Source organism: Scyliorhinus torazame, chromosome 5 (assembly GCF_047496885.1).
Source record: "Scyliorhinus torazame isolate Kashiwa2021f chromosome 5, sScyTor2.1, whole genome shotgun sequence".
Classification (NCBI taxonomy): domain Eukaryota; kingdom Metazoa; phylum Chordata; class Chondrichthyes; order Carcharhiniformes; family Scyliorhinidae; genus Scyliorhinus; species Scyliorhinus torazame.
The window spans coordinates 14,054,912-14,066,582 of record NC_092711.1 but is presented as its reverse complement, the minus strand read 5'-3'; the positions used below and the strand labels follow the sequence as shown (position 1 = coordinate 14,066,582).

The following is an 11,671-nucleotide window of genomic DNA, read 5'->3' as shown; positions in this document are numbered from 1 at the left end:
CCAAGGTCAACCCCTACACCCTATCCCCATAACCCAGTAACCCCACCCAACACTAAGGACAATTTTGGACACTAAGCGTCAATTTAGGATGGCCAATCCACCTAACCTGCACATCTTCGGACTGTGGGAGGAAACCGGAGCACCCGGAGGAAATCCACGCAGAAATGGGGAGAACGTTCAAACTCCGCACAGACAGTCACCACGTGCCTGCCGCCCTTGTCCTTCTCGCGATCGTGGGTTTAGAAGGTGCTTTCGAAGGAGCCTAGGTGAGTTCCTAGGTGAGTGCATCTTGTAGTAGGTAAGTAAAGTCACCACAGTCCTGGATGACCATAGGCTGCACCCTTTGAGGGGGGAGAGCTGGCTGGTGGTGACTTAACCTGAGGTTCACCACACTTCCGGCGAGGGGTAAGATTGAGAAGGTGGGGCCTTCATTAACAACCTCAGCCAGGATGGTATCTTGCAAATGGTACACACGGCTGCTACTGTGCGTCGGTGATGGAGAGGGTGAATGTTCGTGGAAGGGGGCGCAATCAAGCGGGCTGCTTTGTCCTGGATGGTGTTGAGCTTATTGAGTCTTGTTGGAGCTGCACTCATCCAGGCAAGTGGAGAGTATTCCATTACACCCCTGACTTGTGCCTTATAGATGGTAGAGAGACTTTAGGGACTGAATGGTGATTCTTACGGCAGTAAAGAGTTAGGCTTATTTCTGTGTGTCCAGAGCACAGACAGGCCAACGACCCCTTCCCTCGAGGATACCAGTCAACCAAATGACGCTGTTACGACAATCGTTCATCACTCAATTGGCAATACAGCGATTATGCTGTGATTTACGACTGGGCACAATTCCCCAGTTGACGCGCCTTTGGAGAATCTGTCCCGATTCGATGGGTGAAAAGCCTCCATTTGCGCCGGAGAAATTAGATGATGCTATGAAGCCTGACTCCTGTTTTTCCATTATTCTGGGATGTCTGAGTCGTTGCTTGGGCGCCACTTATTCATTTTTACCTATTCCTAATTTGCCGTGATCCGAGAGGCTTGTCTGACAGTTTCTGAGTTAAAGAACAAAGAACAAAGAAATGTACAGCACAGGAACAGGCCCTTCGGCCCTCCAAGCCCGTGCCGACCATGCTGCCCGACTAAACTACAATCTTCTACACATCCTGGGTCCGTATCCCTCTATTCCCATCCTATTCATGTATTTGTCAAGATGCCCCTTAAATGTCACTATCGTCCCTGCTTCCACCACCTCCTCCGGCAGCGAGTTCCAGGCACCCACTACCCTCTGTGTAAAAAACTTGCCTCGCACATCTACTCGAAACCTTGCCCCTCTCACCTTAAACCTATGCCCCCTAGTAATTGACACCTCTACCCCGGGGAAAAGCCTCTGACTATCCACTCTGTCTATGCCCCTCATAATTTTGTAGACCTCTATCAGGTCGCCCCTCAACCTCCTTCGTTCCAGTGAGAACAAACCGAGTTTATTCAACCGCTCCTCATAGCTAACGCCCTCCATACCAGGCAACATTCTGGTAAATCTCTTCTGCACCCTCTCTAAAGCCTCCACATCCTTCTGGTAGTGTGGCGACCAGAATTGAACACTATACTCCAAGTGTGGCCTAACTAAGGTTCTATACAGCTGCAACATGACTTGCCAATTCTTATACTCAAAACGTTAACCACATTGCTGTGCGTGTGGGGTCACATGTAGGCCAGGCCGGGTCAAGGCAGAAGATTTCCTCATGTAAAGGACATCAGAAGCTCAGTCAGTGTCCATGTCTAAAGCAGAGATTGGTACATTTCTAATTAACAATAACGCAAAGGGTTATGTAGGCAGTAGACAGTAGTCACAATCGACATTAATGGCAGAGCTGGTTAGACGGGCTGAATGGCCGCCTCCTGATCCTTTCACCTCATGAAGCAGATGTGTTTCCAACAAGGGTACCCAATGATTATTTCATAGCCATCATTACCAAGACGGACTTTGTAATGCAACATGTTCAGTGGTGGGGTTTGAACCCCTGCTCTCAGGGGAAGAGGGTCACCCCTGTCGATTGCCTTTCCCTAGCTTAGCCGTGACGCTACTGCCTTCTCCCCAAATCAGAGGAAAGCATGGGAATTGTTGGTAATAGAGGAGAGGAAACCTTCCCACTGGGACTAGAACATAGAACATAGAACATTACAGCGCAGTACAGGCCCTTCGGCCCTCGATGTTGCGCCGACCTGTGAAACCACTTTAAAGCCCAACTACACTATTCCCTTATCGCCCATATGTCTATCCAATGACCATTTGAATGCCTTTAGTGTTGGCGAATGAGGCAATTGAGGAGATAGTCGGCCAGGCCAGGCAAGGAAGTACAACCTCAAAATGTACCAAATTCCAAAGCACCGCCGTTCATGTGGGTGTAATTTTTAACCACAAAAACTACAATGGTAATTTGGGCAATTTGGATAGGCAGCATCCATTGGTCTAGCCAGTTCAGACACACAGACAGACAGACACACACAGACAGACACACACAGACAGACACAGACACACACAGACAGACACAGACAGACACACAGACAGACACAGACAGACACACAGACAGACACAGACACACACACAGACACACACACAGACACACACACAGACATAGTCTCACTTTCAGCAATCTCCATCTGCTGGACCCTTTATGTATTACACACACAGTCTCACTTTCACCAATCTCCCTCTGCTGGACTTTCTCTGCATCACACGCACACACACACAACCAGTCTCACTTTTAGCAATCTCCATCTGCTGGACCCTTCATGCATTACACACACACACACACACAGTCTCACTTTCATCAATCTCCATCTGCTGGATTCTCTCTGCATCACAGACAGACACAAACATACACACACACACAATCGCATTGTCAGCAATCTCCCTCTGCTGAACTCTGTCTCTCTCTCTCTCACACACACAAGCATGACACTCTCTCACTTCCAACCTTGTCCCTCTTCTGGACTTTCCCCTGGACTTTCCACAGCCACACACACACACAGCCGCACACACACACACACGGCCACACACACACACACACGGCCACACACACACACACACGGCCACACACAGACACACAGACACAGACACACACACAGACACAGACATAGTCTCACTTTCAGCAATCTCCATCTGCTGGACCCTTTATGTATTACACACACAGTCTCACTTTCACCAATCTCCCTCTGCTGGACTTTCTCTGCATCACACGCACACACACACAACCAGTCTCACTTTTAGCAATCTCCATCTGCTGGACCCTTCATGCATTACACACACACACACACAGTCTCACTTTCATCAATCTCCAACTGCTGGATTCTCTCTGCATCACAGACAGACACAAACATACACACACACACAATCGCATTGTCAGCAATCTCCCTCTGCTGAACTCTGTCTCTCTCTCTCTCACACACACAAGCATGACACTCTCTCACTTCCAACCTTGTCCCTCTTCTGGACTTTCCCCTGGACTTTCCACAGCCACACACACACACAGCCACAGAGCCACACACACACACAGCCACACACACACACAGCCACACACACACACAGCCACACACACACACAGCCACACACACACGCACAGCCACACACACACGCACAGCCACACACACACGCACAGCCACACACACACACAGCCACACACACACACACAGCCACACACACACACACAGCCACACACACACACACGGACACACACACATGGAAACACACACACGGACACAGCCACACACACACAGCCACACACAGCCACACATGCACACAGCCAGACACACACAGAGCCACAGACACACAGAGCCACACACACACACACTGAGCCACACACACACACACTGAGCCACACACACACACACAGCGCCACACACACACAGCCACACACACACACACAGCCACACACACACACACACAGCCACACACACACACACAGCCACACACACACACACACACACACACACACACAGCCACACACACACACACAGCCACACACACACACACAGCCACACACACACACACAGCCACACACACACACACAGCCACACACAGACACACACAGACACACACAGACACACACAGACACACAGACACAGACACACACACAGACACACACACAGTCTCACTTTCATCAATCTCCAACTGCTGGATTCTCTCTGCATCACAGACAGACACAAACATACACACACACACACAATCGCATTGTCAGCAATCTCCCTCTGCTGAACTCTGTCTCTCTCTCTCTCACACACACAAGCATGACACTCTCTCACTTCCAACCTTGTCCCTCTTCTGGACTTTCCCCTGGACTTTCCACAGCCACACACACACACAGCCACAGAGCCACACACACACACAGCCACACACACACACAGCCACACACACACACAGCCACACACACACACAGCCACACACGCACACAGCCACACACGCACAGCCACACACACACGCACAGCCACACACACACGCACAGCCACACACACACGCACAGCCACACACACACAGCCACACACACACACAGCCACACACACACACACAGCCACACACACACACACACACACGGACACACACACATGGAAACACACACACGGACACAGCCACACACACACAGCCACACACAGCCACACATGCACACAGCCAGACACACACAGAGCCACAGAGCCACACACACACACACAGAGCCACACACACACACACCCACACACACACAGCCACACACACACACACAGCCACACACACACACACACACAGCCACACACACACACACAGCCGCACACACACACAGCCACACACACACACAGCCACACACACACACAGCCACACACACACACAGCGACACACACACACACAGCCACACACACAGCCACACACACACACACACAGCCACACACACACAGCCACACACACACACACAGCCACACCCCCCACACACACACAGCCACACACACACAGCCACACACACAGCCACACACACACAGCCACACACACACAGCCACACACACACAGCCACACACACACAGCCACACACACACACAGCCACACACGCACAGACACACACACACTCGCAGACACACCCAGACACAGACACACAGACACACACACACACAGACAGACACACACACACACAGACAGACACACACACACAGACAATCACGAACACACACACAGGAACACACACACAGACAGTCACGAACACACACACAGGAACACACACTCAGACACACACACTCAGACACACACACTACACAGACACCGACACATACTCAGACACACACTCAGACACACACTCAGACACGAACACACACACTGACACACACACACAGGAACACACACACAGGAACACACACACAGGAACACACACACACAGCCACACACACACACACAGCCACACACAGAGCTGCACACACAGCCGCACACATCCACACACACACACAGCCACACATACACACGCACATCCACACCCCCACACCCCCACACACACACAGCAAGACACACAGCCACACACACACACACACACAGCCACAGCCAAAAATACAGACACACACAAACACAGACACACACACACTCAGAAACACGGACACACACGTAGAAACATACACAAAGCCAGACACACATGGACACACACACACGGACGCACACACACGGAAGCACACACACACACACACGGACACACACACACGGACACACACACACGGACCCACACTACAGAGACACAGACACACACTACAGAGACACAGACACACACACACACACAGCCACACACAGACACACACACAAAGCCACACACACACAGCCAGACACACAGCCACACACACACTGCCACACTCACACACACACACACACACACACACACAGCCACACACACACACACACACAGCCAGCCACGCACTCGCACACACACGAGACACAGACACACACAGCCACACACACACAGCCACACACGCACACAGCCACACACGCACACAGACACACACACACACACGCAGACACACACACACTCGCAGACACACTGTCACACACACACCCAGACACAGACACACACACACAGACAGTCACGAACACACACACAGGAACACATACACTCATAGACACAGACACATACTCAGACACACACTCAGACACGAACACACACACGGACACACACACACAGGAACACACACACAGCCACACACAGCCACACACACACACACAGCCACACACACACACAGCCACACACAGCCACACACACACACAGCCACACACACACACACACAGAGCTGCACACACAGCCTCACACGCACACAGCCACACACGCACACAACCACACACACACACAGCCACACATACACACGCACATCCACACACACACACAGCCACACACACACACACAGCCACACACACACAGCCACACACACACAGCCACACACACACAGCCACACACACACACAGCCACACACACACACAGCCACACACACACACAGCCCCACACACACACAGCCCCACACACACACACAGCCACACACACACACAGCCACACACACACACACACACACCCACACATTCACACACAGCCACACACACACACACAGCCACAAACACACAGCCACACACACTCCTGCACTGCCACACACACACACAGCCACACACACTCCTGCACAGCCACACACACACACAGCCACACACACAGCCACACACACACACAGCCACACACACACACAGCCACACACACACACAGCCACACCCACACACACCCACACAGCCACACACACACCCACACAGCCACACACACACACAGCCACACACACACACAGCCACACAGCCACACACACACACAGCCACACACACACACAGCCACACAGCGCCACACACACAGCCACACACACACAGCCCCACACACACAGCCCCACACACACAGCCCCACACACACAGCCACACACACACACAGCCACACACACACACACAAAGCCATACACACACAGACACACATTCACACACACACAGACACACACACACAGACACACACACACTCGCAGACACAACATCACACACACACACACACACAGACACACACAAACACACAGACAGACACAAACACACACACAGTAACACACACACTCACAGGCACACACACTACAGAGACACAGACACATACTCAGACACGCATCCAGACACGAACACACACACACAGGAACACACACACAGGAACACACACACACAGCCAAACACCCAGGCACACACACACACAGCTACACACACACACAGCCACACACACACACAGCCACACACACACACAGCCACACACACACACAGCCCCACACACACACAGCCCCACACACACACAGCCACACACACACACAGCCACACACACACACAGCCACACACACACACAGCCACACACACACACAGCCACGCACACACACAGCCACGCACACACGCAGCAACAGACACACAGCCACACACACACACAGCCACACACACACAGCCACACACACACACAGCCACACACACACACAGCCACACACACACACAGGAACACACACACAGGAACACACACACAGGAACACACACACAGGAACACACACACACAGCCAAACACCCAGGCACACACACACACAGCTACACACACACACAGCCACACACACACACAGCCACACACACACACAGCCCCACACACACACAGCCCCACACACACACAGCCCCACACACACACAGCCCCACACACAGCCCCACACACAGCCACACACACAGCCACACAGCCACACACACACACAGCCACACACACACACAGCCACACACACACACAGCCACGCACACACGCAGCAACAGACACACAGCCACACACACACACACACACACAGCCAAACACACACACACACACAGCCAAACACACACACACACAGCCACACACACACACACACAGCCACTCACACACACACACACACAGCCACTCACACACACACACACAGCCACTCACACACACACACAGTCACGCACACACACACACAGCAACACACACACAGCCACACACACACACAGCCACACACACACACAGCCACACACACACACAGCCACACACACACAGCCACACACACACAGCCACACACACACACAGCCACACACACACACAGCCACACACACACACAGCCACACACACACACACACACACACACACACACACACACACAGCCACAAACACACACAGCCACACACACTCCTGCACAGCCACACACACACACAGCCACTCACACAGCCACACACACACACAGCCACACACACACACAGCCACACACACACACACACACAGCCACACACACACACAGCCACACACACACACAGCCACACACACACACACAAAGCCATACACGCACAGACACACATTCACACACACACAGACACACACACACACACACACTCGCAGACACAACATCACACACACACACACAAACACACAGACATACACACTACAGAGACACATACTCAGACACACACACAGACAGGCACACACACACACAGACAGACACAAACACACACACAGTAACACACACACTCACAGGCACAGGCACACACACTACACAGACACATACTCAGACACGCATCCAGACACGAACACACACAGACACGAACACACACACGGACACACACACACAGGAACACACACACAGCCACACACACACACAGAGCTGCGCACACAGCCACACACGCACACAACCACACACGCACACAGCCACACATACACACGCACATCCACACACACACAGCAAGACACACAGCCACACACGCACACAGCCACACACGCACACAACCACACACGCACACAGCCACACATACACACGCACATCCACACACACACAGCAAGACGCGCAGCCACACACACACGCAGCCACACACACACACACAGCCACACACACACACACAGCCACACACACACACACAGCCACACACACATGGAAACACACACACGGACACAGCCACACACACACAGCCACACATGCACACAGCCAGACACACACAGAGCCAGACACACACAGAGCCACACACACACAGAGCCACACACACACACACACAGAGCCACACACACACACACCCACACACACAGCGCCACACACACACAGCCACACACACACACACAGCCACACACACACACAGCCACACACACACACAGCCACACACACACACACACACAGCCACACATGCACACACAGCCACAAACACACACACAGCCACACACGCACACGCAGCTACACACACACAGCCACACACACACCCACAGCCACTCACACAGCCTCACACACACAGCCTCACACACACAGCCTCACACACACAGCGCCACACACGCACACACACAGGCACGCACACACACAGCCACGCACACACACAGCCACACCCACACACACAGCCACACACACGCACACACACAGCCACACACACACACACACACGGGCACACACAGACACACACACTACAGAAACACATACAGATGGACAAACACAGGCAAACTCACAGGCAGTCACACAAACACACAGATACACCTACAGACACACACCTACAGACACACACCTACAGACACACACCTACAGACACCCACACACACACACAGCCACACACACACACAGCCACACACACACACAGCCACACACACACACAGCCACACACACACACAGCCACGCACGCGCACACAGCCACGCACGCGCACACAGCCACGCACGCCCAAACAGCCACACACACACACACAGCCACACGCACACACACAGCCACACGCACACACAGCCACACGCACACATCCACGCACGCACACACAGCCACACACACACAGCCACGCATGCACACACAGCCACACACACACACACGGCCACACACACACACAGCCACACACACACACACAGTGCCACACACAGCCACGCACACACACACAGCCACGCACGCACACGCAGCTACACACACACAGCCACACACACACCCACAGCCCCACACCCACAGCCACTCACACAAACAGCCACAGCCACACACACACAGCCACAGCCACACACAGCCACACACACACACAGCCACACACACACACAGCCACACACACACACAGCCACACACACACACAGCCACACACACAGACACACATGCACACACAGCCACGCACACACAGCCACGCACGAACACACACAGCCTCGCACGCACACACACACACAGCCACGCACACACACACAGCCACGCACACACTCAGCCACGCACACACTCAGCCACGCACACACTCAGCCACGCACACACACAGCCACGCACACACACAGCCACGCACACACACAGCCACACACACACACAGCCACACACACACACAGCCACACACACACACAGCCACACACACAGCCACACACACAGCCACAGCCCCACACACACACACACAGCCACACACAGCCTCACACACACAGCGCCACACACAGGCACGCACACACACAGCCACGCACTCACACACACACATCGACGCACGCACACACAGCCACGCACGCACACACAGCCACGCATGCACACACACAGCCACACACACACATACTGCCACGCACACAAACACAGCCACGCACGCACACACAGCCACGCACGCACACACAGCTGCACACACACAGCCACACCCACACCGCCACACACACACAGCCACACACACACACAGCCACACACACACACAGCCACCCACACACAGCCACCCACACACAGCCACCCACACACAGCCACCCACACACAGCCACCCACACACAGCCACCCACACACAGCCACCCACACACAGCCACCCACACACAGCCACCCACACACAGCCACCCACACACAGCCACCCACACACAGCCACCCACACACAGCCACTCACACACAGTCACTCACACACAGCCACTCACACACACACACTCACACACAGACACTCACACACAGCCACTCACACACAGCCACAGCCACACACACAAACACAAACATAGCCACACACACACAGCCACACACACACACAGCAACACACACACACACACAGCCCCACACACACACACAGCCACACACACACACAGCCACACACACACACAGCCTCACAGCCACGCACGCACACACAGCCACGCACGCACACAGCCTCACAGCCACGCACACACACAGCCACGCACACACACAGCCACGCACACACACAGCCACGCACACACAGCCACGCACACACACAGCCACGCACACACACAGCCACGCACACACACAGCCTCGCGCGCGCACACACACACAGGCACGCACACACAGGCACGCACACACACAGCCACGTACACACACAGCCACGTACACACACAGCCACGTACACACACAGCCACGCACACACACAGCCACACACACACACAGCCACACACACACAGCCACACACACACAGTCACACACACAGCCACACACACACAGCCACACACACACAGCCACACACACACAGCCACAGCCACACACACACACACACACACACACACACACAGCCACAGCCACACACACACACACAATCACAGCCACACACAGCCACATTCACACACACACAGACACAGACACACACACAACAGAAACACAGACAGAGGCACACACCTACAGGCACACACCTACAGCCACACACGCGCACACAGCCACACACAGCCACACACGCACACACAGCCACACACGCACACACACACACACACAGCC

The 11,671-nt window shown here is 53.9% G+C and overlaps 1 long non-coding RNA gene across 1 annotated transcript in view; it reads right to left on the bottom strand.

Moving 5' to 3' along the window:
- Nucleotides 1-11,671, bottom strand: part of LOC140418189 (uncharacterized) — a 127,004-nt gene that overhangs the window by 55,438 nt on the left and 59,895 nt on the right. The window lies entirely within an intron of this gene.